General features: G+C 45.9%; 1 long non-coding RNA gene across 2 annotated transcripts; it reads left to right on the plus strand.

Annotated features, from left to right (window-relative positions):
* The first annotated feature begins 4 nt into the window (after positions 1–4).
* Positions 5–24,275, plus strand: LOC140476629 (uncharacterized). 2 transcript variants are annotated; one of them, XR_011960531.1, is made up of 4 exons: positions 5–68; positions 8,558–8,666; positions 13,709–13,815; positions 23,514–24,275. It is a non-coding gene; the product is annotated as an uncharacterized lncRNA (long non-coding RNA). The 2 variants fall into 2 exon arrangements; XR_011960532.1 differs by lacking the exon at positions 5–68 and adding an exon at positions 6,151–6,190.
* Positions 24,276–25,723: the final 1,448 nt, after the last annotated feature.

Consider the following 25,723-nt stretch of genomic DNA (forward strand, 5'->3'; position numbering starts at 1 on the left):
AGGGTGATGTTTGACTTTCTTGTACAGCTGCAGTTTGTGTGGTGAAGGTACCCCCACAATGTGGTTGGGTAAGAGACATTACAGAATATTCATTCAGCAACAGTAAAGATCTGAAGAAAATGTCCAAATCAACAACAGTTTGTATTTTTATTATCATGCTTATAATTCCACAAAAATATTATTGAGAATTTTAAACATAAGGCCAGAGATGGTGATATTAGGTCAGGTGACCAAAAGCATTACCAAATAAGCAGGTTTTGAGGAATGTCTTAAAGGAGGAAAGCAGACCTGAGAGGTTTTAGCTGCAACTTTCAGACCTTGTTGCTTTGGCAACTGTAAAAGCAGCCACACAGGTGAAGTAATGAATTAACAGATCATTGGGAGTCTTGAACAGAATGGGTTGTCGACGTCTCAAAGGTTGTGTGATGCAGCGAGCTAGGGATGATCACAATCAGGAATTAAATCAAGAGTGAGAATTTTAAATTGAGGGATGTGGGCTGGATGCTGGCTAGATTGAGTTGGGATATCTGGTCAGCATGGACGGGTTGGATTGAAGGGTCTGTTTCCATGCTGTACATCTCTGTGGATCTATGTTGTTGATTATGAATAGGAGCCTTTTGATGGATCAACAAGTTTTGGTACGAGGGAGTACTTGGGCAGCAGAGATTTAGTTTTTCTTGAGATTACAGGGAGGTTGAATGTGGGAAGCTGGCCAGGAATATGTTTGGATAATGAAGTCTGGAGATAACACAGAGATGGATGAAAGTGTATAAGCTGAGACAAGGGTGGAATCAGCTAGAATTAGTGATCTTGGAATGGGACTGGGCTGTCACCCTCACCTCACCTCTGGGATTCAGTTAGTTGTCAGGTTGTGAATCAGGGCAGTAACACAATCGGGAGCTGAGTGGTCCTGGTGGAGACTAAAAGGAGTGTCACTCAGCTGGCTGTTGCTGAGCAGCTGCTGCTTGGTAGCCCTGTTGATGACATCTTCCATCACTTTACTGCTGATCGAGTGTGGACTGATAGAGGGAAATTGGCTGGGTTGGGTTGCCCTGTGTTTTTGTGTTGAACATCCCTGGGCAATGTTCCACATTGTCGGTCGATGCCAGTGCAGGAGCGGTACGTGACTTGGTGGGTGGCAAGTTCTGGAGCACAAGATATCAGTATTATTGCCAGAATATTGGCAGGGCCCATAGCCTTTACACTACTTAACCATTTCCTGATGTTATTCAAACTCAACCGAACTGGCTTAAAACTCATATCTGTGATGTTAGAAACCACTGGAGAAGGCTAAGATGGATCATCCCATTTTGCACTTCTGGCTGCAGATTGCTGCAAATGCTGTCATCTTATCTGGTGAATGGATGTGTGAGGCCCCTCCATCAGTAAGGGTGGGGATTTCTGTGATGCTTCCTCCAGTGAGTTGTTTAATTGTCCATCACCATTCACAACTGGGTGTGGCAGAACTGCAGAGCTCCGATCTGTTCCACTGGACGTAGGATCACTTAGCTTTACAGATTGTGTTGGAGTACAGTTCTGCTGCTGTTGATGTCCCACAGTGCCTCCTAGATACCCAGTTTGAGATCCTACATCTCTTCAAAGTCTGTCCCATTTCGAACGGTGATAGTGCCACTCAACACAATGGAGGTTTTTCCCAACTTTGGAGACTTGTGTCTCCGAAACGAATGTGTGATGGTCGCTCTTACCGATACTGTCATGGACAGATGTATCTGAAGCTGGTCAATTCATAACAATGAGATCAAGTATGTTTTTCCCTCTTGGATCCCTCACGACCCCCTGCAGACTCAGTTGAGCAGCTATGTCCTTCAGGACCTGGCCAGCTCAGTCAGTAATTCTGTTGCAGAGTTAGTCTCGATTGTGAACATTGAAATCCTGTACCCAGAGGACCTTTGACACCTTTTTACTTCCTCAGTGCTTCCTTCAGATGTTGTTCAACATGAAGGAGAACTGATCCATCAGCCAAGGGAGGATGGTACGTGGTAATCAGCAGGAGCCGTGAGACTTCCTGGTCTCCGGAGTCAATGCTGAGTACTCCCAGGGCAAATCCTCCATGTCTGTGCCACGACCTCTGCCTGGTCTGTCCTGCCGGTGGGACAGGACATATCCAGAGATTTCAGGAGAAAGTGAAGACTGCAGATGCTGGAGATCAGAGTCAAGAGTCTGGTGCTGGAAAAGCACAGCAGGCCAGGCTGATGAAGGACTTAGTCTCGAAACATCGATTCTCCTTCTCCTCAGATGCTGCCTGACCTGTTGCGCTTTTCCATCACCACAACCTCAATATCTTGGGATGGTGATGGTGATGGTGGTGTCTGGTGGTGTCTAAGTCTGTAAGGGTTGATTTCATGAGTATGACTATGTCAGGCTGTTCCTTGATTGATCTGTGAGACAACTCGGCACATTTTGGCACCAAAATCCAGATGTTAGTGAGGAGGACATTGCACCATCGAGAGGGCTGATTCTGTGGTTGTATTTTCTGGTGCCTTCTTAGATGCTGAGTGGTCCATCCAGTTTCATTCCTTTGTTGAGACTTTGCAGTGATTAATACAGAGAGTAGCTGGCTGGGCCACTGTCAAGTTGATAGGGTTTTTTCTGCAATTCACAATGATTCCATGGAGATCAGGAGATTCCTAATTCCAGTTATTTTTTCTTAAATTCAGATTCCACTGTCTGCCAAGATGGGATTCGAACCAGGACTTCAGTCGTTTGTTTTAATATTTTGGTTAAAATTTAAAGACATTAGGTTTGTTCACTCACTTTAAATATCACTTACCCAGTTTTTGTTTCTTTGTGAAACACTGTTCATCATCGTGTCTCCTCCATCCTTCTCTCCAACAACAAGAGTTTGGAGCACATGGAGTTTCTCTGTCACTAAGACTGAGATAATCCGATCTGCTGCTTCCCTCCCTCCCACTAGCCCACGGAGCCAAACTGCCTCACGTGGTGTTCCCGGTTTTTGTCCAAACCTATATCTTTCTCCAATCTCATCTCATGTCCAGCCTTATCAGAGCTCACCTTGACCCTTTACCCTAATCTCACTAAACTACAGACTTTCCAACTCTCTTTTCTCCTCCTCCTCATCAGTCCCCCTCACCAATTCACAGACATTGTTCCTTGTTCTCTCTTTTCTGGTTATGGTCCTTCTCTCCCATTCTGTGAAAAACTGGCATTTGACCTCACGGTTGTTGGAAAATCCTGCTCCATCTCCACTCTCCCTTTCCTTTCTGAATTCCATGCATTTGGTGTCCCTCATGGATCTTTCCTTGGCGCCTCCTGTATCTTGCCTACATACTGTCAGGAGGTGATATTGAGCAAAAGCACCAAGTTGGGTTTCACATGTACACTGACGATGCCCAGCTCTCACTCCCCATCATCCCTCTCCATTACTCCACTGTTACTCAGTTATCAAACTGCTTACCATATTCCCACTACTCGATTAGGTGCAGTTTCCTCCAATGAAACATTGTCACAGTTAAACCCGTTGCCTTACAAATTCCTTTCCCTAACTGCTGAACCTCTCCCTCTCACTGGGAATTATGCAGCAGAACTAGACTCTTCACAATACTGCTGTTATATCTGACGCGAAGCTGACCTTATTAGACATCTACACAATCCCAAACACCAGGAATTCCAATCTCTAAACCGTTGCTTATCTCCTCTTCACCCTAGCTCCATTGCTACTGAAAACCCTTACCCATGTCTGTGTTACCTTTAAACTTGACGAATCCAATGCAGAACCCTTGATTCTGTGACTGGCTCAGAATCTGGTTTCAGACTCCCCTCTCAGTATTTACCCTCAGAGACATCAGTATTTATTCTGTCAAACCCCTTAAGAATCTGGTGGTGCGGTCTGATTGTAGGTGGTGGGAATGACAGAGGATGATGTGTTGTATCTGGGTGGAAGGTAAGGACTTGAGGGGGGGTGTTCAATCCTTGTTGCAGTTGGAGGTGTGGGTTTCAAAGGCATGGGTGCAGGAAGTGGAGGAGATATAGTGGATGGTATTGACCACATGGGAGGGGAAATTGCAGTCCTTGAAATACGGGGCCATTTGGTATGTTCTGGCCTCACTGGAACGCAGCAGTAAGCATGAGGCAGAGATGTTGGCCAGGGAACAGACTCGTGTGTTAAAGTGGCAGGCAGCCGGAAGCTCGGAGTCTGTTTTCGCAGCAGAACGTAGATCATCAGTCGCCATTTCTGCCACCTCCACTGAGATGCTGCCAGACACAGGTTCCTGTCCCCTCCATTAACAGCTATGCACACCCCCCCGCCCCCCCCCCCCCCCCCCAGCCAGATGGTAATCCACTCCTTTGTCTTTCCAAATGTTCTAGTCTCTCTTTGGGTTCTGTCCCTGCCTGTTATTTACTCTTTAACCCCTATCTCCTGCAGTACAAAGATCTGCAGGTTAGTTGAATTGGCCAAGCTAAATTTCCCATAATGCTCAGGGATGTGTAGGTTAGTTGCATTAGTCAGGAGAAATATACAGTAATAGGGTAGGGGAATGGGTCTGGGTGGGATACCCTTCGGAGGGACGCTGTGGACTTTTTGGGCCGAATGGCTTGTTTCCACACTGTCAGGATTCTAATTTTCCCAGCTCCCATCGGTTCTGAGGAAGGGCCACTGGACAGATTTCTGTTCCAAGATGCTGCCAGACCTGCTGAGATTTCCCAGCACCTTCTGCTTGTTGTTCCTGATTGACCCCATCCATACACCTTCTGGGTTTGATTCAGACGGGGGGAGGATCCCACCACTGACCTCACAATGGGGTCCAGCTGATTGATGGAAGTTTCGGACCAATAGGAAAAGGTGGTGGGACTGGTGGACCAAGTGCAACTAGTTGGTCATCCAAACAATGGGAGTGAATGAGGGGCGTGGCCAGTGGGATGACACGTCACCAGTAACTCAGCCAATACAGTGCCACGTGACTCGGCCGTTGGTGAATGTTGGAGACGCAAACAGAGAAGGAGAGAGTGGCTTCGGAGCTGGAGATAATGAGTCACTTTAGACTGGGAAGTTTTAATTACACTCTGTGTGGTTTGAAAGTCTGAACTAGAAACTCTTAATCCCCCGTTTGCAGCAGATGGGAAAATGGCTGCGGCCCTCAGGCGGTGAAAGGTCCTGGGATATGGCCGCCATCTTTATTGGGGGTAAGGTACAGTGAGGCACATGTGCATGTCCCCTTCCTAGGATGGGGGGGGGTGGGGGTGCAACTTGAAAAGAGGCATTTACACATCAAGCACATACCAAGAGAAAAGTGTGTCTTTATATTCTTCCTGTACTGACTGAGTTTTGTTTTGTGAATTCATTTCATAGGATATTAAATGAGAATAATTGGGGCTGGGATCTCAAAAGCAAGTTTTTACAGTCAATGGGGCCATCAGGATCTGAATGTTGTTGGCATTTAACTGTGGAAGGAGAAAGGTTTGTCTGTTCTGTTTGTGGGACGATATCTCCAATATTTTTGTTAAGAAGAAAGATGTACAAATTCATGATTGGGTCACCCTTTGGGTATCTGCTCTGTTCTGTGCCCTACAGCTGAGGAAGGAGATATTGGCCTGAGAGGGAGCACAGATTTATCCAAATTACACCTCGTCTCTTTGTAAGAAATGTCAGATTTAGACCCAATCACCCACTTCATGATGTTAACCTGTAAACTTCATATTTTTAATTACCTGTAAACTTCCCATTAAAAATCCTTTTGGACTAAAATTCCAGCACCATTTCGGGTGGAATGTTCCAGATTCTGACAACTGTCTGTTCATTCAGAAACTGCTGAAGTCCATGTTGACTCTGGGGTTACAAAGGGCTGAATTGAAAGATGAGGTGCTCTCCCTGAGCTCCCATTCAGTTGCATTGGAACAGGACAGGAGGCTGAGGGCAGTGTAGGTATGAGCAGACAATGAAAATGACAGGGCTGCACTGTGAGGGCTGCTTGGCTCAATGAGAGTGTTCTGGAGTTGGGTGTAAACAGAGTGAGGTGAGACAGGGAGAAGGTGAAGCTGAAACTCCGTTTTAGTTCAGGCCTTTCAGAAATTCACAGTCCCAATGGGAACAGCCAGTTTTTAAGTGATACCTGCGGAGTATTTGTTAACAGTTTTTAAAGTACTTTTCCTGAGGGCAGTTGAGAGTTAACCACATTGCTGTGGGTCTGGAGTCACATGTAGGCCAGACCAGGTGAGGATGACCGTTTCCTTCCCGACAGGACATTAGTGAACCAGATGGGTTTTCCAACAATCAATAACAGTTTCATGGTCATCATTCGCCTTTTCATTCTAGATTGTATTGAATTCCGATGCTGCCATCAGCCATGTTGGGATTCTAAGCCGAATCCTCGGAACACTGTACATATCACTCATCTGGCAGGAATACCATTAAGCCGTTGCCTCCCTATTTAACAATGTTTAAAAGAAAGTTCCATCATTCTCCATGTACAATGTGAGATAAAATACTGCAACGTCTATGTGTCAGCCTCTACAAAAGGTCAATCAACAGAAATTTGTTTAGGGCTGAAATATTTCACTTTTTTTTTGGGGGGGGGGTTATTAAAAAAAAATGAATCTAAATAAAAATCTTATGCCAGTCATGTAATTTCTGAAGCCGGAGGGGGATTACAGAGACAGGGAGGGTTGTGGGGCCAGAGGGGTTTGTTGTCCAAACATCACTGAGGTGTACATGGACTGCAGCATTTCAGGGAGGCGGTTAACCACCACTTTCTCCAAGACAAGTAAAGGTGGCCAATAAATACTGGTCTGGGCAGCAAAGGCAACCCCCAGTGAATAAAATCAGGCAGTGACCTCTCTGAGCTGACTTGCTGTGAAGTTAAAAACCTCTCTGGAAATGGAGTGGGCAGAGAAGAGAAACAGAGACATTTCACAGCTGGTCTCAGAGAGACCTCACCCTTGGAAGTACTCAGAGCCGGGGATCAGCTCAGTGAGTTTCAGTCTCTTCAAATATCAATCTTAGTCCGTTTTATTTTATTCAATCTACAATAGTGAGTAAGGTGAGGATTTCTTTTTAATGTCTTACGGTCTCTTGATTAAATGTTTAAGATTTGAAACGTATGCATTAAGTTATTCTCGGGCAGTATTTTTCGAGCAGTAAGACTGTGCCTTTGTCTTGGTCTGTAGATTGTTAAGGCGGGGAAATGGCCTGTTGTAGAGTGGTGTGCTGTTCCTGTCGGATGTGGGAGATTAAGGAGAGTTTCGATGACCCTGATGATTATGTCTGCAGCAAGTGTGATTGTAAATCCTGTTGGAACGCATGGATTGGTGGAGGAGTGATTAAAGCCAGTGAGGAATTGACAGGGGAGGGGGAGGGGGAGGGGGTGGGGGGGGGGGATTGTGATAGGTGGCAGTCTCAGGAATGCAGGATACTGCAGATACAGTCAGGTAGAGGAAAGCTAGGAGGGGTAGGTCGGTACTGCAGGAGTCTCCTGTGGCTATCCCCATCTCAGACAAGTATACTGTGTTGGAAAATGTAAGTGGTAATAGACTTTCAGGGGAATGTAACACTGACAGCCAAGTTACTTGGTATTGAGACAGGCTTCGAACATAATGTGAGGTGTCTCCAGTTCCACACGATCGATGGTGATTGGGGACTCTCTAGTCAGAGGCACAGTCTGCCGTTTCTGCAGCTGACAGTGAGACATCAGAATGGGGTGGTCCTGCCCTGGTGCTAGTGTCAAGGATGTCTCTCAGAGGGAGCAGAATATTCTCAAAAGGGAAAATAACCAGTGGGAGGACATTGTACATTGGTACCAATGGCATAGGAAGGGGAAAGCATGGGGCCCTGAAGAGCAGGGAGATTTGCTAGTACCACTCGGGAGGCATTAAACCAGTGAGGGAGTCGGGGTAATCCTAAAGAGATAGTGAGAAAAGAGGTAAGTCTGAGGCTGGTACTGTTCACAGGTCAGACTGTCAAGGGAGGCAAGAGCAAGTCACAGAATGAGGTGCGACGGACCAGTTGCACTGCATTTATTTCAGTGCAAGAGGCCTTACAGGTCAGGCAGATGGGCTCAGGGTATGGTTTTGAACATGGCACTGGGATATTACAACAATTACAGAGGCATCACTCAGGGATGGATAGCACTAGCAGCTTAATGTTCCAGGGTATATATGCTATAGCAAGGATAGAAAGGGGGCAACAGAGCAGGGAGAGCGATGTTTTTGATTAGGGATAACAATTTGGCTGGGCTTTGGGAGGATATTCCTGGCAGTATCTCCAGGCAAGTTTTTGATTGGTACTGAGAAATAAGAAAGGGATGACCATCTTAGTGGGATTGTATTATAGACTGTCTCAAAATAGTCAGCGGGGAATTGAGACACAACTTTAACAGTAGACCTCAGTTATCTGTAAGAATAATATGGATGCAATAATAAGGGGTTTTAACTTTACCAACATAGTCTCGGAGTGCTGTAGTGTTAAGGGCTTGGATGGAAAGATATTTGTTCAGTGTGTACAAGAACATTTCAGATTCAGTTTGTAGGATGTACCTACTAGAGAAGGAACAAAACCTGACCTGTTTTCTTTACTCATTCACAGGATGAGGCTGTCACTGGCTCGGCCAGCATTTATTGCTGCGTTTACCCAGAGGGCAGTTAAGAGTCAACCACGTTGCTATAGGTCTGGAGTCCCATGCAGACCAGACCAGGTAAGGATGCCATTTTCCTTCCCTACAGGTCATTAGTGAACCACACTGGTTTTTCCAACAATTGACAATGGATTCCTTGTCGTCACTAGATTATTTTTTCCAGATATTTATTGAATTCACGTTCCAAAGTTTGCCGTGATGGGATTCAAACCTGGGTTCCCAGAACATTATCTGGGTCTCTGGACTAACTATCTCGCGATAATTTCACTCCGTCATCACTGCTACTTAGGAAATGAGGCAGGCTGAGTGACTGAGTTATCAGTGGGGCAGCACATCAGCACCAAAGATCCCACAGTATGGTGGCTCAGTGGTTAGCGCTGCTGCCTCAGCACCAGGGACCTAGGTTTGATTCCAGCCTATGGCAACTGTCTGTGTTGGAGTTAGCACATTCTCCCCAGTGTTTGTGAGGGTTTCCTTCGGGTGTTCCATGTTCCTCCCACAGTCCAAAGATGTGTAGGTTAGTTGGATGAACCATGTTAAATATCCCGTAGTGTCTAGATGCAGGATATGAGATTTTGGGATGTGCAGGCAAATCTCTGCCTGATGTGAAAAGATCCTTTTGTGGTCTTGGACAGAGGTCAGAGGGAGGTGTGGCCGCATGTTTTCCATCTCCCATGGTGGCAAGGGAGGGTCAAGGGTGTGGACCGAACAAGGAAGGCGCAGCGGGAATGATCTCTGCGGAACGCGGATAGAGATGGGGAGGGAAATATGTCTCTGGTGGTAGGGTCTGACTTTAGGTAGCAGAAATAACAGGTTAATGCGCTGTATCTGGAGATTAGTGGGGTGGAAGGTGAAGACTGCAGGGTTATATTCTTTATTGTGGCTGGAGGGGTGGGGTAAAGGCGGAGGTGCAGGAAGTGGAGGGTATGTGTTGGAGGGCATTGTTGATGCAGTCAGAGGAAAATTACGGTCCTTGAAGTCGGCCTTTCTGGGATGTCCTGGAATAGGATCCAAAGAGATTAAACAAATATATCACAGACAAAAGGTTAACTGGACCAGAGAATAGGACCCCTTAAAGGTCAACAAGGCTGTCTATGGAACCACAGGGGGTGCGAAAGATATGCAAATATTTCACGTCGTTTTTACTGGAGAAGCATATGGAAGCTCGAGAGATTGGAGAAATAAACAGTGATAACTTGAAAAGTGTCCATGTTCTAGAGGAGGTGGTACTGGATGTCTTAAATTGCATCAAGGAGGATAAAGCCCTGGAACCTGATCAGGTGTATCATGGAACTTTCTGGAAATCTAGGGAACTGATTGTTGGGCCTCTCCTGAGGTATTTGTATCGTTGATAACGACAGCTGAGGTGCCATTATTTTTAAAAAGTGTCAAGGAGAGGCCATGGAACAAGAGAACAGTGAACCTGAAGTCAGTGGCAGGCAAGTTGTTGGAAGGGATTGGGAGGGACAAGATATCCATCTATTTGGAAAGGTAAAGAAAGACAGGGAGAGTCAATGTTGCTTTGTACATGCACAGTTGTGTTTCACTAACTTGAGTGAGTGTTTTGAAGTGACAAAGAAAATTGATTAAGCCAGGCGGTGAACGTTGTTTATATGGACATTCAACAAGGTTCCACAAAGCAGACTGGTTCGCAGTGTTAGATAACATGGAATGCAGGGAGAGCAAGCCATTACAAAACTACCTTGAAGGTAGGAGACAGAGGATGATGATGTTGGGTTGCTTTGCGGACTGGAAGCCTGTGAGCAGCAGTGTGCTGCAAGGATGGATATTGTGCCCTTAAATAAATGACTTGGATGTGAATATATGAGGTATGGTCAGTAGGTTTACAGAAGACACCAAAATTGGAGGTATAGTGGACAGTGAAGAATGTTTTTTCAGAATACAACAGGATCTTGATCAGATGGGCCATTGGAGCAAGGAATGGCAGACGGAATTCAATTTAGATAAATGCGAGCTGTTGTATTTTGGAAAGGCAAATCAGGGCAGGACTTGTACACTTAATGGTAAAGTCCTGGGGAACGTTGCTGAACAAAGGGACCTTGGAATGCAGGTTCCTAGTTCCTTGAAAGTAGAGTCAAAGATAGGCGGGGTAGTGAATGCAGCATTTGGTACGCTCCCCGTTTTTGGTCAATGCATTGAATGCACCTGTTGGAACGTCGTATTGTGGCTTTATAGGGTGCTGATTACAGCTCTTGTGGAATTCTGTTTTCAGTACCAATCTCCCTGTTCTTGGAATAATGTTGAGAAACTTGAAAGTGTTCAGAAAACATTTGCAAGGACATTTCCAGGATTGGACGGTTTGAGCTATTGGGAAAGGCTGAATAGGCTGGGAGTATTTTCCCTGGAGGGTTGGAGACTGAGAGGTGATCTTATAAAATCATGAAGGGCATGGATAAGGTGAGCAGTCAGGGACTTTTTCCCAAGTTCAGTGGGTCCAGAGCTAGAGGGTACAGGCTTAAGGTGAGAGGGAAAAGATTTAAAAGGATTCTAAGGAGCATCTCGTTCATGTTGAGGGCATTGCATGTGTGGAATGAACTGCCAGAGGAAGGGGTGGAGGCTCGTACAATTGCAGCATTTAAAAGGCATCTGAATTGGGTACATGAAAAGGAAGGTTTTAGAGGGATGAGGGTGAACCGCTGGCAAATGGGACTCCATTAATGCTCTCCGTTATTGGTCAATGCATTGAATACAGAAGCTGGGATGCCATATTGTGGCTGGACAGGACGTTGATTAAGCCACTTCTGGAATTCTGTTTTCAGTTTGAATTACTCTGTTCTGGGAAGGATGTTGTGAAACTTGAAAAGCTTTGGACAAGATTTTAAAAAACGTTGCCGGGATTGGAGGATTTGGGCTACAGGGAGAGGCTGAATCGGCTTGGGCTATTTTCTCTGGAGAGTCAAAGACTGAGAGGTGACTTCATGGAGATTTATAAAATCACGAGGGGTGTGAATAAGGTGAGCAGCCGGGGTCCTATTTCCTCAGATTATGTGGTCCAAAACTAGAGCACCTGGGTTTAAGTTGAGAGGGCAAACATTTAAAAGGGATCTATATGGCAACGTTTTCAAGCTGAGTGTGGTGTGTGTATGGGAGGAGCTACCAGATGAAGTAGTGAAGGCTGAAAAATCACGACATTTTAAAAGGCTTCCAATTGGGTACATGAATAGGAAGGGTTTTGATGGATGCAAGCCAAAAGCTGGTAAATGGGAATCCATTAGTTTAGGATTCCTTGTTGGCACGGACGAATTGGACCGAAGGTCTGTTTCTTTGATCTTAATAAATTAAGATGCATTCCTCTCTTTTGTGGAGAGCTAGCTGAAGCACAGATAATTATCCTTGGAGCTGAGAAGGTGAAGCAGTGATTTCGATCTGGTACAGATTTGGTTCCAAGATCTTGAATTTACAGAGAGAGAGAGGAATTGTTAATACGATCATAATTTTTCGTAACTACTTTCAAGTAATTGGCAAATAATACAAGGTGAAAATGTGAACACTATTTTCCTCAGTACGTTCTGAGCATCTGGAACAGTCTGAACGACACAGATTCAGCAGGTGTTCTGAAACAGACTTGGAATTTTACTTTTTAAGGAAAGATTTGGGGGGCTATGGGCAAATGGGAGGAGACTTGGGACAGATTTGCAGCATCTCCAGAGGGAGTGAGTACAGCCACAATGGGCTGAATAGCCCCCAGGCCCTGTGCTCTGTGATACTGTCCCATTCACTGTGAATGATGAAGCTCATCCCAGGGCAGAGAGAGGGATTAGCCCTCCACACTCATCACAATGGGGCCCGGCTGATTGACGGCAGCTCCAGACCAATGGGAGGAGAGTCTGTGTGGTCCTGCAGCCAATGGCATTGAATGAGGGGTGTGGCCAGCAAGACAACACCTGTCCATGAGCTGTGCAGGTGCAGTGTCACTGTTTGGGGTTGGGAGAGACAGCAGAGACTGGGACAGAGGCTGTGGGACCTGAATTACAAACTCCCGGTAAATTAGAACCAAAAGAACTGCGGCAGATGTAAATCAGAAAAAACAACCAGGAGGTTCTGGAAAAGCTGAGCAGGTCTGGCAGCATCTGTGAAGAGAAATTAGAGTTAAAGTTTCAGACCCAGTGTCCCTTCCACAGAACAGATGTTTCTGAGAATAAAAGTCAGTTTATGTGCAGAAGTTAGTGTGGGGCGCGGATAAAAGGAGTAAAGGATAGATGGGGATAGAGTGAGAAGAACAGTTGGATAAAGGAGTGGATAAAGTTCTGGCTGGGGGAAGGTGATTAGCTGTTAATGGAAACTGTTAGTGGCTAACCATAGGTAGTGTGTAATGACAGGCTGTGAGAACGAGGCCTGGTGTGTGGGGTAGGGGCTACGACATGAGGTTGTTAACCTATGGTTAGCCACTAACTGTCTCCGTTGTAAGCTGTTGCCCACCTATATCACTCCACGATTGGAGCTGCCGAGGACACAAACCTTTGGAATATCTTCCCTAAACCCCTCTGTCCGCCTTAAAGATGTATCGAAAAATCGTTCTCTTTAATCAACGTTTCCATCATTCGTGAAGCATTTTAGGAGATTTGTCAATGTGAAAGGCTCCATACAATGCAGGTAGTTGTTGTTATTGTCTGACATCAGGAGAAACAGGGATGAGCCCTCTCTCTCTCATACCTGTTGAACAGCAGCAAAAGCAGGAAGCACTGAGCATGCTCCAGCCCACAATGGCCTCGGATTATTGATGTCAGCGCAGGACCAATAAGAGTGGGGGAACAGGGGGCTTAGAGGTGCTAGTTGGTCCTTCAACCAATCGGAGTGAATGAGGGGCGGGACAATACTCAACCACGTGATAAACGTCACTGACAGCACAGTGTTGTTGTGACCAAGGCATTGGAAATGTGTGAAGGTGAAGGGCAGGGGAAAGGAAAGACATATTGACCAAGAAGAGAAGAAAATTTTCACAGTATGGAATGAGAGGTTTTACAGAACTTAGTGCACATTGTAAAACACAAATTTGAAAATCCAAATTCTGCACTATTTTCCCTCCCTATGATGCATTTTGCACTCCCTGAAATATCAACTGTGTGTTTCTCCCTCCACAGACACCAGTGATCAGTGCCAAAGCCCCATTGCCTGTGGAGAAGGTGATGTTTGACTTCCTTGTACAGCTGCAGTTCGTGTGGTGAAGGTGTTCCCACAATGTGTTTGGGTGAGAGCTGTTATAGATTATTCACTCAGCGACAGTGAAGAGTTGACAATGTGTGTGCAAATCAATGACAGTTTGTTTTTTTTATCATGTTTATAATTCCACAGAAATACTATTGAGAACTTCTGACATAAGGCCACAGATGGGGATATTAGGTCAGGTGATCAAACGAATTGCCAAATAAACAGGTTTTCAGGAATACCTTAAAGGAGGAAAGCAGGTCTGAGGGGGTAAGGGTGGGAATTCCAGACCGTGTTGCCTTGGCAACAGTAGAAACAGCCAGACAGGTGAAGCAATGAATAAACACATCGTTGGAAGTCTGAAAGAAAATGAGTTGTCGGGGTTTCACAAGTTGTGTGGTGCAGGGAGACAGGGATGTTCACAGCCAGGAATTACATCAAGGGTGAGAATTTTAAATTGTTGCTTGTTAATAGGAGCCTTTTGATGGATCAACAAGTTTTGGTACAAGGGAGCACTTAGGCAGTAGGGTTTTAGATACTCTTGAGATTACATGTAAGTTGAATGTGGGAGGCTGGCCAAGAGTGTGTTTGGATAATGAAGTCTGGAGATAACACAGGGATGGACGAGTATTTCAGTAAATGGGCTGAGACTAGGGTGGAGTTGAGTGATGTCACTGATGTAGAAATAGTGCTTTTGGAGTCGGGCTGCTCCTCCTCCTCCTCATCACTCCCCCTCCCCAGTTCACAGATATTGTTCCTTGTTCTATCTGTCTGTCTTTTCTGGTTATGTCCTTCTCTCCCATTCTGCTACAAACTAATATTTGACCCCACCGTTGTTGCAAAAACCTACTCCATCCTGACTCTCCCTTTCCTTTCTGAATTCCTCGTATTTGGTGTCCCTTAAGGATCTCTCCTTGGACCCTCCTTTTTCTCACCTACATACTGCCAGGAGGTGACATTGTCCAAAAGCACCGTGTTAGGTTTCACATGTACACTGACAATGCCCAGCTCTCCCTCCCCATCATCCCTCTCCATTACTCAGTTATCAAACTGCTCATCACACTCCCACTACGCGATTGGCTGCAATTTCCTGCAACGGAACGTTGCAATGGTTAAACCCATTGCCTTCAGTTGCTATTACAAATTTTTTCCCTGACTGCTGAGCCCCTCCCTCTCACTGGGAAGTGTCTGAGGCAGAACCACACTCTTCACAATATTGCTCTCATATCTGACCCCAAGGTGACCTTCTGATCAGACATCTACACAATCACAAACACCAGGAATTCCAATCTCTTAAATGTTGCTTGTCTCCACCTCACCCCAGCTACATTGCTACTGAAACCACTGACCCGTGTCGGTGTTACCTTAAACTTGACGAATCCAAAACAGAACCCGTGATTCTGCGACTATCCCAGAATTTGGTTCCAGACTCCCTCTTGATGGAAAACATTCACTCAGTATTTACCCTGTCAAACTCCTTCAGAATCCTACATGTTACAATGAGATCCCCTCTCATTCTCCCCAAATCCAGTGAGTCGAGTCCCAACTTCTTCAGCCTTTTCTTAAAAGATAATCTCTGCAAACCAGGGTTCATCCCAGTCAATTTTTTGTGAAATGCCTCTGATGGAATGATGTATTTCCTTAAATAAAGGGACCAAATCATCTGTCATTACTCCAGATGTGGTCTGACTTGCACTTTATAAAGTTACTCTCAGGTATATACTCCAAACAACTCCCTTTAAACTTGCACAGATGTTGTTGGAAATGTTCAGCAGGTCATGCAGCATCTGTGAAGAATAATCAGTTAAAGTTTCGGGTTTGGTCACCCTTCCTCAGATACATTAACTCTCATTTCTTTTCACAGATGCTGCTAGACCTGCTGAGCTTTTCTAGAAACTTCTGTTTCTCTTCCTGCTTTACAGCATCTTCAGTTGGTTCAGTTTTCATATCCTTTAAACTTGCCATCTCTCTTCTAGAATTTGTCATTTCCACTTTGGAAAAAAGATTCACATTTGTTTGGACTCCCCTACCCTGGGAAAAAAAGAAACCATGACTAGTCACACTATCATTGCTCCTCATAATTTTATAAAGTTCGATAAAGCCACCTAAAGTGTCCAGTGCTGCAGGGAAATAGACTCAGCTTATTCAGCCTCTCCCTATGGTTCACATATTCCAATACTGGCAACACCCTGGAAAAGCTTTTCTGAACTCTTACAAGTTTCCCAACATCTTTCCTATAGCAGGGAGACTGGAATTGAAAGCAGTCTGGGGATTCCAAAAGTGGCCGAGCCAATAAACTGTACAACCGAACCATGATCTCCCAACTCCTACCCTCAATGCACTGCCCAATAACAGCTAGCATACCGCACACCACCTTCACCGACCTGTCTCCCTTCAACCACACTTTCAAGGAACTATCAACCCACACTGCACGGTCTGTTTGGCGGTCAACACTTCCCAGGAACTTGACATTAAGAGGTTGAGTCCTATTCTGGTAACATCTTTCTGAAATCAGGGAGACCACAATTGAATACAGTATTCTAAAACTGACCTCACCAATGCCCTACTCAGCCACAACGTGCCCTCCTAATCCCTATACTCAGTGACAGAATCCCTACAGTGTGGAAACAGGCCTTTCGGCCCATGGGACCATCGGAACAGCATTCCACCCTAACTCTGTAACCTACCATTACCCAAAGCTAATCCAACTTACCTGCATGGCTTTGGATTTGTGGGAGGAAATTAAGAGCACCCAGAGGAAGCCCACGCAGACACACAGGGCGAATGTGCAAACACCACACAGACAGTGGAATCGAACCAGAGTACATTTATTGATCAGCACATTTCATTCAATGTTAGTGTCCCAAATGCCACGTTCAGCACCTGATCTCCCTGAAACTCTGCTTTCCAAGAACTATACAGTTGTTCTGAGCCCTTCAGAGGGAAATAAGGTGAGGAGGAGAAAACGGGAACAGGGTTGAGTTTTAGATCTATAAAATAACTCTCCATCTTCCCCCTCTGTTCCCCTATCTCCCCACGCTCTGTCTGCTCCCCCCATCTCCCCCCGCTCTGTCTGCTCCCCCCGCTCTGTCTGTACCTCCCCTCTGTTGGCCTGTTCGCCCCACCCCCACCCACCTTGGCCTGTCCCCCTCCCTCTGTCGGCCTGTTGTCCCCCCCCTCCCTCTGTCGGTCTGTCCCCACCGGCCTGTCTCTTCCCCCCCCTCCCCCAATCAGCCTGTTCTCCTCCCCCCTCTGTCAGCCTGTTCGCCCTCTTCCCCCCCCCCAACCCCCGGTCTGTTCCCCTCGCCCTTTCTGTCAGTTGCAACCCCCGCCTCCCACCCCCCGTTCCCCTCCTCTCTAATCCCACTTTCTGTCCCGACCCATCTCTATGCCACCCCTCTCCTCTATCCCCCGCTCTTTCCCCATCCATTTCGGACCCACCCCCCTCAATCTGCCTACCCTCCCTCCCAGTCCCCTAGTTCTGTACTCCCCCACTGCAGGGAAAATATCTTGTCTATTTACCCTGTCCATTCCCAGCCTGATTTTAAAAATCTCTTTCAGGTCACCATTCAGCCTCTGACGCTCCAGGGAAAACAGCCTATCCAACCCTGGCAACATGCTATAATTCTTTCTGATCTCTTTTAAAGTTTAAGAACATCCATCTGATAGGAAGGAGAACAAAATTCTATGGAATATTGATTCGGCAACTTTTGCGATGTCCTGTACAGCCGCAATATGACCTCCCAACCCCTCTACTCAATGCTCTGACCAATAAAGACAAGCAGACCAACTGTGGCCTTCACTATCGTATCTACTTGCAACTCCACTGTTAAGGAACTATGAACTTGCACTCCAAGGTCTCTGTTTAGCAGCACTCCCCAGGAACTTACTATTAACTGTATAAGTCCTGCTAAAGTTTGCTTTTCCAAAATGCAGCAGCTCGCATTTTTCTAAACTGAACTCCTCAGCCCATTCACCCATCTGATCCAGATCCTCTTGTACCCTGGGGTAATCTTTTTCACTGTCTACTACACCTCCCATTTTGGTGTCATCTGCAAACTTACTTACAATACCTCTTATGTTCACATCCAAATCATGGATATAAATGACGAAAAGTAGTGGATCCAGCACCGATCCTTGTGAGACTCCACTGGTCACAGGCCTCCAGCCTGAAAAGCACCCTCTGCCTTCTACCTTCGGGCCAGTTCTGTACTCCATGCGATCTAACCTTGCTGACCAGTCTCCCATGAGGAACCTTGTCAAACACGTTACTGAAGTCCATGTAGATCATGTCCATGCTCTGACCTCAGCAATCCTCTTTGTTACTTCTTCAAAAGAACTGAGTCAAATTCATGAGATATGATTTCCCATGCACAAAGCTGTTATTCGTATCCAGGATTTAACTCTGTACATTGGGGTCTGCGTTGCCCAGTTATAGGTGTTAATATTCTGGATGAAGTTCAAGTACACCAGCTTTTTGTCAGTGACTCTGTATTGAGTCTTGTTTATGTCACCAACACAGGTGAGTTCCTTTTGAAAGGCAGTCCCTGTATCCCTTGCCCACCAGGAAATAGTGTAAGTGTCCTTACCTCTGGACTAGGAGGATCAGGCTCAGAGTTGAGTAACAGCATCTTTGAACAGGCTGATTAGTAAACCTGCCCAAGCCCCCAGGCCATACTGTCTCCCAGCTGTCCCTGCCTGAGCCTCCAAACAGACCCTTCCTGTAGTTTCTCTCCTGTCAGACTCTCCCATTACTCAGTTTGTTCAGGATCCCCTCCTGCTGCTGCACTGATCCTGTCCCTCACTGACCTGTCCATCCCCCAGTGTTCTGCACATTCATTCATTGTTTACAATCCGTTATCCCAGTCCTCCAGCCCCGCCCCCTCCCGTCCATACAGACGGCTCAGTGGTGAGCACGACTGCCTCACAGCACCAGGTACCCGGGTTCGATTCCGGCCAAGGACGACTGTTGGTGTGGAATTTGCGCATTCTCCCAGTGTTTGAGCGGGTTTCCTTCGGGTGCTCCGGTTTCCACCCACAATCTAAACGTGTGCAGGGCAGGTGAATTGGCCATTCTAAATTGCGCACAGTATTAGTTGGGGGGAATGGGTCTGTGTAAGTTACTGTTTGGAGGGTCAGTATGGACTTGTTTGGCCGAAGGGCCTGTTTCCATACTGTCGAGATTCTGATATATTGGTTAGTAGCTGATGTCAATCCCCCGGACCCCTGTATGATTGAGAGCAAGTGTTGTAGGAGGGGAGACAAGTGCACGGGCGCAGTGCTGGCCATTTGTGGGACTATGTGCCTGGGAAGGAGGCTGTGGGTGTGAGGGATTAATCTATCATTAGCAGCTTCATCCCTCAGGGAGCAGGACCCAGGGGAATGGTCCTTCTCTTGCTACCCTGACATGTGATCAGACTATCAGTGGTGCAGCGTTTTGCAGAAAGTTATCAGAACTCTTTTGTGAAGATTCAGGGTTGTTATGGAAAGGGACAAGGATGGGCCTGCCGTTAGAATTCTAATTTGGCTCATTTTAGTCAGATGGGTCTTGGCCAGAGTGTGCAGGAAGCAGTCTATGCAGGATGGTTCTCATCGGGAGCTAGGAAACTGAATTCGAAGGGAGAGTGTGTGAGAGAACTGGGTGTGGAGGAAAGGAGTGGGGGGATTGGTTTGCATTTCAGTTCACAGAAGAGAGAAATTGTGAGACTGAGGTTTAAAGCTTTGGGGGAACAAGGAAACCACAGTTTAATACTACAATTGTCTTATGAATTTCCATCCTGCATTAACAGTGGTAACTTGTGTGCTCTGTTGTATGGTACTGAAAGGGTGGATTTGAGGATGAGAAATACAACTTGAACTTCATGTTCACATCTGATGGTTACTTGATCCGTGCTGATCTGAATATCATTGGCCTTTTCATGTGGAAGGAAAGGTGTGCATTCTCTCCATGGGCGAATATTTCACATCTCAGTGTGACTGAAAAAGTACTGAGACACAGCCAAGTCCATGTCAGCGTGGTGAGTGTGGAGAGAGATTTCATTTGTTTTTGAAAGTCTGAAAAAGCATGGCACATTTCCCAGGAACAATTAATCCACAACTTTGCTTTGTAGAAGGACAAGTCTTTAATTCACCATGTAACCAGAAAGACACAAGGATACCTGCACCATGGGGAACACTATGAAAATGGGATTGTTGTAAAGGAGTTCATTCTCGATCATGGATTGTAATCCATTGGCATTGTCCCGTCGGTTCCAGCGCCGCGGGGAAACACTGGAAATATGAGGAATGTAATGTAGGTTTCAGTTATTAACCTGTAAAAAGTGCAGAACAATTTACAAGGATGTTGCCAGGCCTCAGGGGTCTGAATTATAGGGAGAGGTTGGACAAGCGAGGATTTTATGTTTAGAGCAGAGGAAACTGAGGGGGTTCTTTTCTAGAAGTGTATAAGACCATGAGAGGCATGGATAAGGGGAATGCACTCAGTCTTTTTCCCAGGAACTCAAGGATTGGACGGCTTGATTGGATCAGTTTAAGGTTAGAGGAGAAAGAATAAAAGGGAAGCTGAGGGGCAACTGTTTTACACAGATGGTGGTATGTATATGGAATGAGCTGTCAGTGGAAGTGGTTCAGGCAGGAACACTCTCAACAGGTAAAAGGCATTTGGCCAAATACATGGATAGGAAAGGGTCAGAAGCAGATGGGCCAAGTGCAGGGAAATGGGGTTAGCGTGGATGGACTTTCTGGTCGGCATGGGCCAGTTTGGGCCAAAGAGCCTGTCTCTGCTGTCGGATTCTACAACACCTAAGTGCATCTGCTATTTCTCCCCCTAACTCTGTTGGTATCCTGGGATGGATTCCATCAGGGCAATGAGACCTGTTTACCTTTAGCTGCATTAACTTGCCCAGCTCTAACTCTTTCACGATAATGGTTATTATCTAGGGCCTCACCTTCCTCAGTCTCTTTATCAATTACTGGCATATTCTTCGTATCCTCCACTGTGAAGATTGACTGCTGTGTGCTCATATTCCTGAACCCTGCTGGATAGGAATAATTGGGCACAGAACTCTGAGAGATCTTCTTTGAGTCTTTATTGATGAGACATGGTAGTTAATTGGATAGTGAACATGCAAAACGCCTCCAGGCAGCATCAGGTAACTCCCCGCTTGTCCCATGTACAGCTCCCAGTCTTATACCTTTGTGGTTTGGGACTTTGAATCGAGACTGTCTCTCAGTATTATCTCCATGGCAACGGCAGTTAGAAAGTCTAGTTCAGCTCAGCACTTTGTGGTTAAACCACATACCCCTCCCCCACACCCCTGTGGCTCAGTCAGGTATCTGACAGGTACTTCAGTTTCAGTGGGGCTGTCTATTGGGATGCTGATATGGAGAAGCCGGTGGTGGGGTGGACAAAGTTAAAAACCACACAACACCAGGTTATAGTCCAACAGGTTTATTTGGAAGTACAAGCTTTTGGGGTGTGCTGTGATTTTTAACTTTATCAGGATTATCTCTATGGTAACAGTTAAGTGCTTCAACAATTACAGAGGCCATATGTTCACCAAACAATAGGTTCCCCTCTAACAGTGTAAACTGCTGTTCTGACCCTGGGGATAGCTACTCATCACTTTTCTTCCCCAATCCCATCTCGCTTTCTGTTGATCTTTAAAGTTTTTCTAATCTCCTCGTTTCTCCATGGTCTTTGACAATCTGTATGCATTCTATTTCAGTTTGATAGACTCCCTTATTTCCTGAGCCACCCACGGCAGATTATTCCTTTTCCGACAGTCCTTCCTTTTCCCTGATATATACTTTAGCTGAGCACTTCAAAAAATTGCTTTGATATTCCTCCACTGTCCGTCAACCTTCCCACCATAAACTTTTTGTTTCCAGTCTACATTAGCCAACTCCTGCCTCATCCTATTGTAGTCTCCTTTTGTTTAAACACTGGATCTTGGGAGTGGATCTAATCTTCCAGCTTTCCGCCTGTGTTCTAAATTCAACCAGACTTATCAGAAGCCTTTTATCAGATTACGAGGGGAGGCGATGTTTCCTGGGAGTTTTGGTTTTCATTGTCAGTGACCTTGGCTTTGCAATAAAGTACAGGATGGATATTCACAACAGCGTACTCTGGACGCTGCGAATGTACGACGCAATCTAAAACCATAAATCACTGTCTCCTCTCAGTTTAAAATTGCAAAATCATTATCTCCTACACGCTTCCTCACTACCTAAGTTTGGAACGCTAATCCATCTGACTATCTGTCATTTTCCGAAAATCTCCTTTGGTGAAGATGGTGATTTTTGGATTCAGCTTTCCAGTTATTACCATAAGAAGATAAGCCCTGGGCACAGGAGAGGCAATGCAGCACTTCGAACCAGCTCCACCATTTAATACGGTGATGATTGAGCTCACCTCGGTCTCAGCTGGATTTTCCTGCCTGCTCTTTCTCACCCTTCAACTCATTGCAAATTCAACATCTGTATCTCTTCATTAAATTGGCTCATTGTCCTGGCATCCACCGCATTTTGAAAAGGGAATTCCACCGATTCACAACACATTCAGACAAGTACATTCTTCCTCATGAGAATAGAAGAGTCCCTATAGTGCAGAAACAGGGTATTCATCCATCGAGTCCACACCAACCCTATGATGAGCATCCCATTCAGACCCACTTGCATTTCCCATGGCTAATTGTCTAACCGGCACGTGCAGGGACACTATCAGCAATTTAGCATGGGCAATCCACCTAACCTGCACATCTTTGGACTGTGTGAGGAAACTGGTGACCTGCACGAAACCATGCAAACATGGGGAGAATGTGTAAACTCCACACAGTCGCCTAAGGTCCCTGACGCTGTGAGGCAGCAGTGCTAGCCACTGAGCCACCTCTGCTTAAAACCTGCTGTGCCTTATTAACCTCCCCACCCCGCAATTGGCTGATTCTATGTTCCTTACGTCAGAAACCGAGGTGTCTAAGCGGATGTCTCAGTAAATCCCAGTGACAGCCCACATGTCCCGTGTGTCTGAATGGGGATCCGATACGCAACATCCTCCATCCCACAATTTTCATTCACGTTCCAGAGACATGGCTCCAGTGGCTGCATGAGGACTGTAACTCTCAAATTCTGAGGCAGGGACCGCACGTCTGTGGGGAAACCTGGCACTGCACAAGTAAAGAATGTGGGTGGGTTTTGGAGCGTGTGCTTTGGGGGAACTAGTGGAAAGTATTTTACACTGTGATTGTCTGGAGGAGGAATGTATTTGCTTGTAGTATTGATCTGTTGGAGGGTCAAAGTGTCACCACACCCACATGGGACCAAGTTACATTGCCAACTTGTCATAACACTAGAATCGACCAATGAGAAACAAGGAAGAATCTGACCCATTCTCCCAGCCTGAAGGTTCCTCTTCTGTCCAGGATCTGCCATCTCCCTGTCTGTTTCCGTCTGTTTCATTCTGCTGTTACATTATTGACTTGCAGCAACTGGAGGGAAAGGAAGTGAACCCAGAAAGGGTGCAGAGTATAACCAGGGACAGGAAGTGGTGTCATAGACGTGTTTATCAGTAACACCATGAGAATGGGGAGGGTGTACATTAGGGGGTAGTAGAGTCAGAATGATGGGAGAAAGTAAATGGGCTGCAGGGTTACAGCTTTGGGGGAAGAAAGGGGTAAACAATATTCTAGAGAAACTAGAATTGTCTGTTCTGAATTTCTAATCTGTACATATTCCTTTATACAGGGTGCTAGATGGTGAAGATTTGCAGACTGATATCTCAACATCATGTGACGATCGTGATAAAGTTACCCAGAATTTGAAGAACCAAAGATAGAGAATCACTCGGCCAAAATCCTGCAACACTCTCCCTCCCAGCATTGTCGGTCTCTCTGCACCAAATGGACTGTGAATGGTTCAAGACAGCAGCTCACGACCATCTTCTCAAGGGTATCTAGAGATGGGGAATAAATGCTGGCTGAGACAGTGATGCCCATATCATGGAAATGGGTTCTATATCTATTTACTGAAACCCAATTGATGTTACTGCAGGATGATGAGGGATGCTGAGTGTATCCTCCAGGAGGCAGCACCATCACATTATCCCTGCCTACACCCACACAGTAACTTAGCAACGTCACTGGAACAAAAGGTAGTGAAGCCAAAGGAGGACTGAGATATTGTTCTTTGAGCTAAAGTCATGAAAGGGGATGAGAACACAGCAGGAACAGGAGATTGAGCTGCATGGTTAGCTGTTTCCCCTTGAATCGTGAAGCAGGATTGAAAGGCCGAATGGCCTCCTGCTGCTATCTCCCAGGTATGTATATAGCGATGGAGCTGGGGTAGGAAGAAGTAAGCAGGGCAGCGATTCTCCAGGAGATTGTACTTCCACATCAGCTTTCAGTGAGGGATGGTTTGATGAATTTTATTTAACATTTGTCTTTAACACAAAGTTTGTGAATTTGGTTTTAAAACATTGTAGCTGTTTATTCCACAATAAATAAAACTAAAAGAAAAGAAATATAATATAATCTGAGTAATCAGTTTTTAAAAATTTCAAACGCCTTGTAAAACAAAATCCTGTCTATTCCCGGACACCATCACTTTCCAGTTACTCAAACTTTCTAAACCATTGGATTGATTTAACTGCTTTTGAGTTCTCTTTCAGTGAGCTGTGAAGTGTTCTATTTCCCCCCCATTTCTGCTACCCAGAGTGTTATCTTAGATTACAGATTAGATTATATGACAGTGTGGAAACAGGCCCTTCGGCCCAACAAGTCCACACTGACCCATCGAAGCAATACCCACCCAGACCCCTACATTTACCCCTTACCTAACACTACGGGCAATTTTAGCATGGCCAATTCACCTAATCTGCACATCTTTGTGACTGTGGGAGGAAACCGGAGCACCCAGAGGAAACCCACGGAGACACTGGGAGAACGTACAAACTCCACACAGATAGTCGCCTGAGGCGGGAATTGAACCCGGGCCTCTGGCGCTGTGAGGCAGCAGTGCTAACCACTGTGCCACCATGCCGCCCATCACACAGCTGTGTGAATGGGTCACATACTTCTTTGTTTCTCATTGGTTGATTCCAGTGTTATCTCACACAGCTGAGCAACCTTCCCACGTTCATTATTATGCCATTTTGGGTTTTTTAAATATATAATCACCAGCAGTAAACCACCCGTGTAACCAATTGAATATTTACAAACAAAGTCCAGTACGGGCAAAGCGAACCATTACAAATGACACAGTGGGAAGGGACCAAATCAAAGTAGAGTTAGGGGTGAGGGGGAAGCAGTGGGGGTAAAGCACTTTATCCCCTGCGATGCTCACCTCGATCGAAAGGCATCGAGAGCATTGATGCATACCACATGTGCCTTCTCCAAGGACACTCTGCTCTGTAGCCTTTATCCTCAATCATAGAATAGAATCCCAATAGTGTGGCAGGAGAGCATTGTCCCATGAAACCCCACCAACCATCCAAAGAGCATCCCACCTGGAGCACTCCATCCTTGTAACACTGCATTTCCCATGGCTAATCGACCGAGTCTGCATAATCCTGGACACTGTGGACAATTTCTCACAACTGATCCACCTAACACACAAATATTTGAACTGTGAGAGGAAACCAGAGCACCTGGAGGGGGACCCACACTATCCTGGGGAGAATGTGGGAACTCCACGCAGGCCGTTGACCAAGGCTGGACTCCAACCTTGTACCTGGTGCTGTGAAGCAGCAGTGCTACAGTCACAATTTAAATCAAAACAGATAATCCCTGCTCATTGTCACATTGCTGTTTGTGGAGACTTATTGCCCAGAGAGACATCCTGAGGTTCAGAAAGAGACGGGCTAAATTCAGTCAACTCCTGCCGAGTTAATGTGATTAACAACAGCATCAATACTCCAACAGTGCCATCAGACCTCGTACCTACTCTATCATTTACGA

The sequence above is a fragment of the Chiloscyllium punctatum genome, chromosome 4 (genome assembly GCF_047496795.1).
Source record: "Chiloscyllium punctatum isolate Juve2018m chromosome 4, sChiPun1.3, whole genome shotgun sequence".
Classification (NCBI taxonomy): domain Eukaryota; kingdom Metazoa; phylum Chordata; class Chondrichthyes; order Orectolobiformes; family Hemiscylliidae; genus Chiloscyllium; species Chiloscyllium punctatum.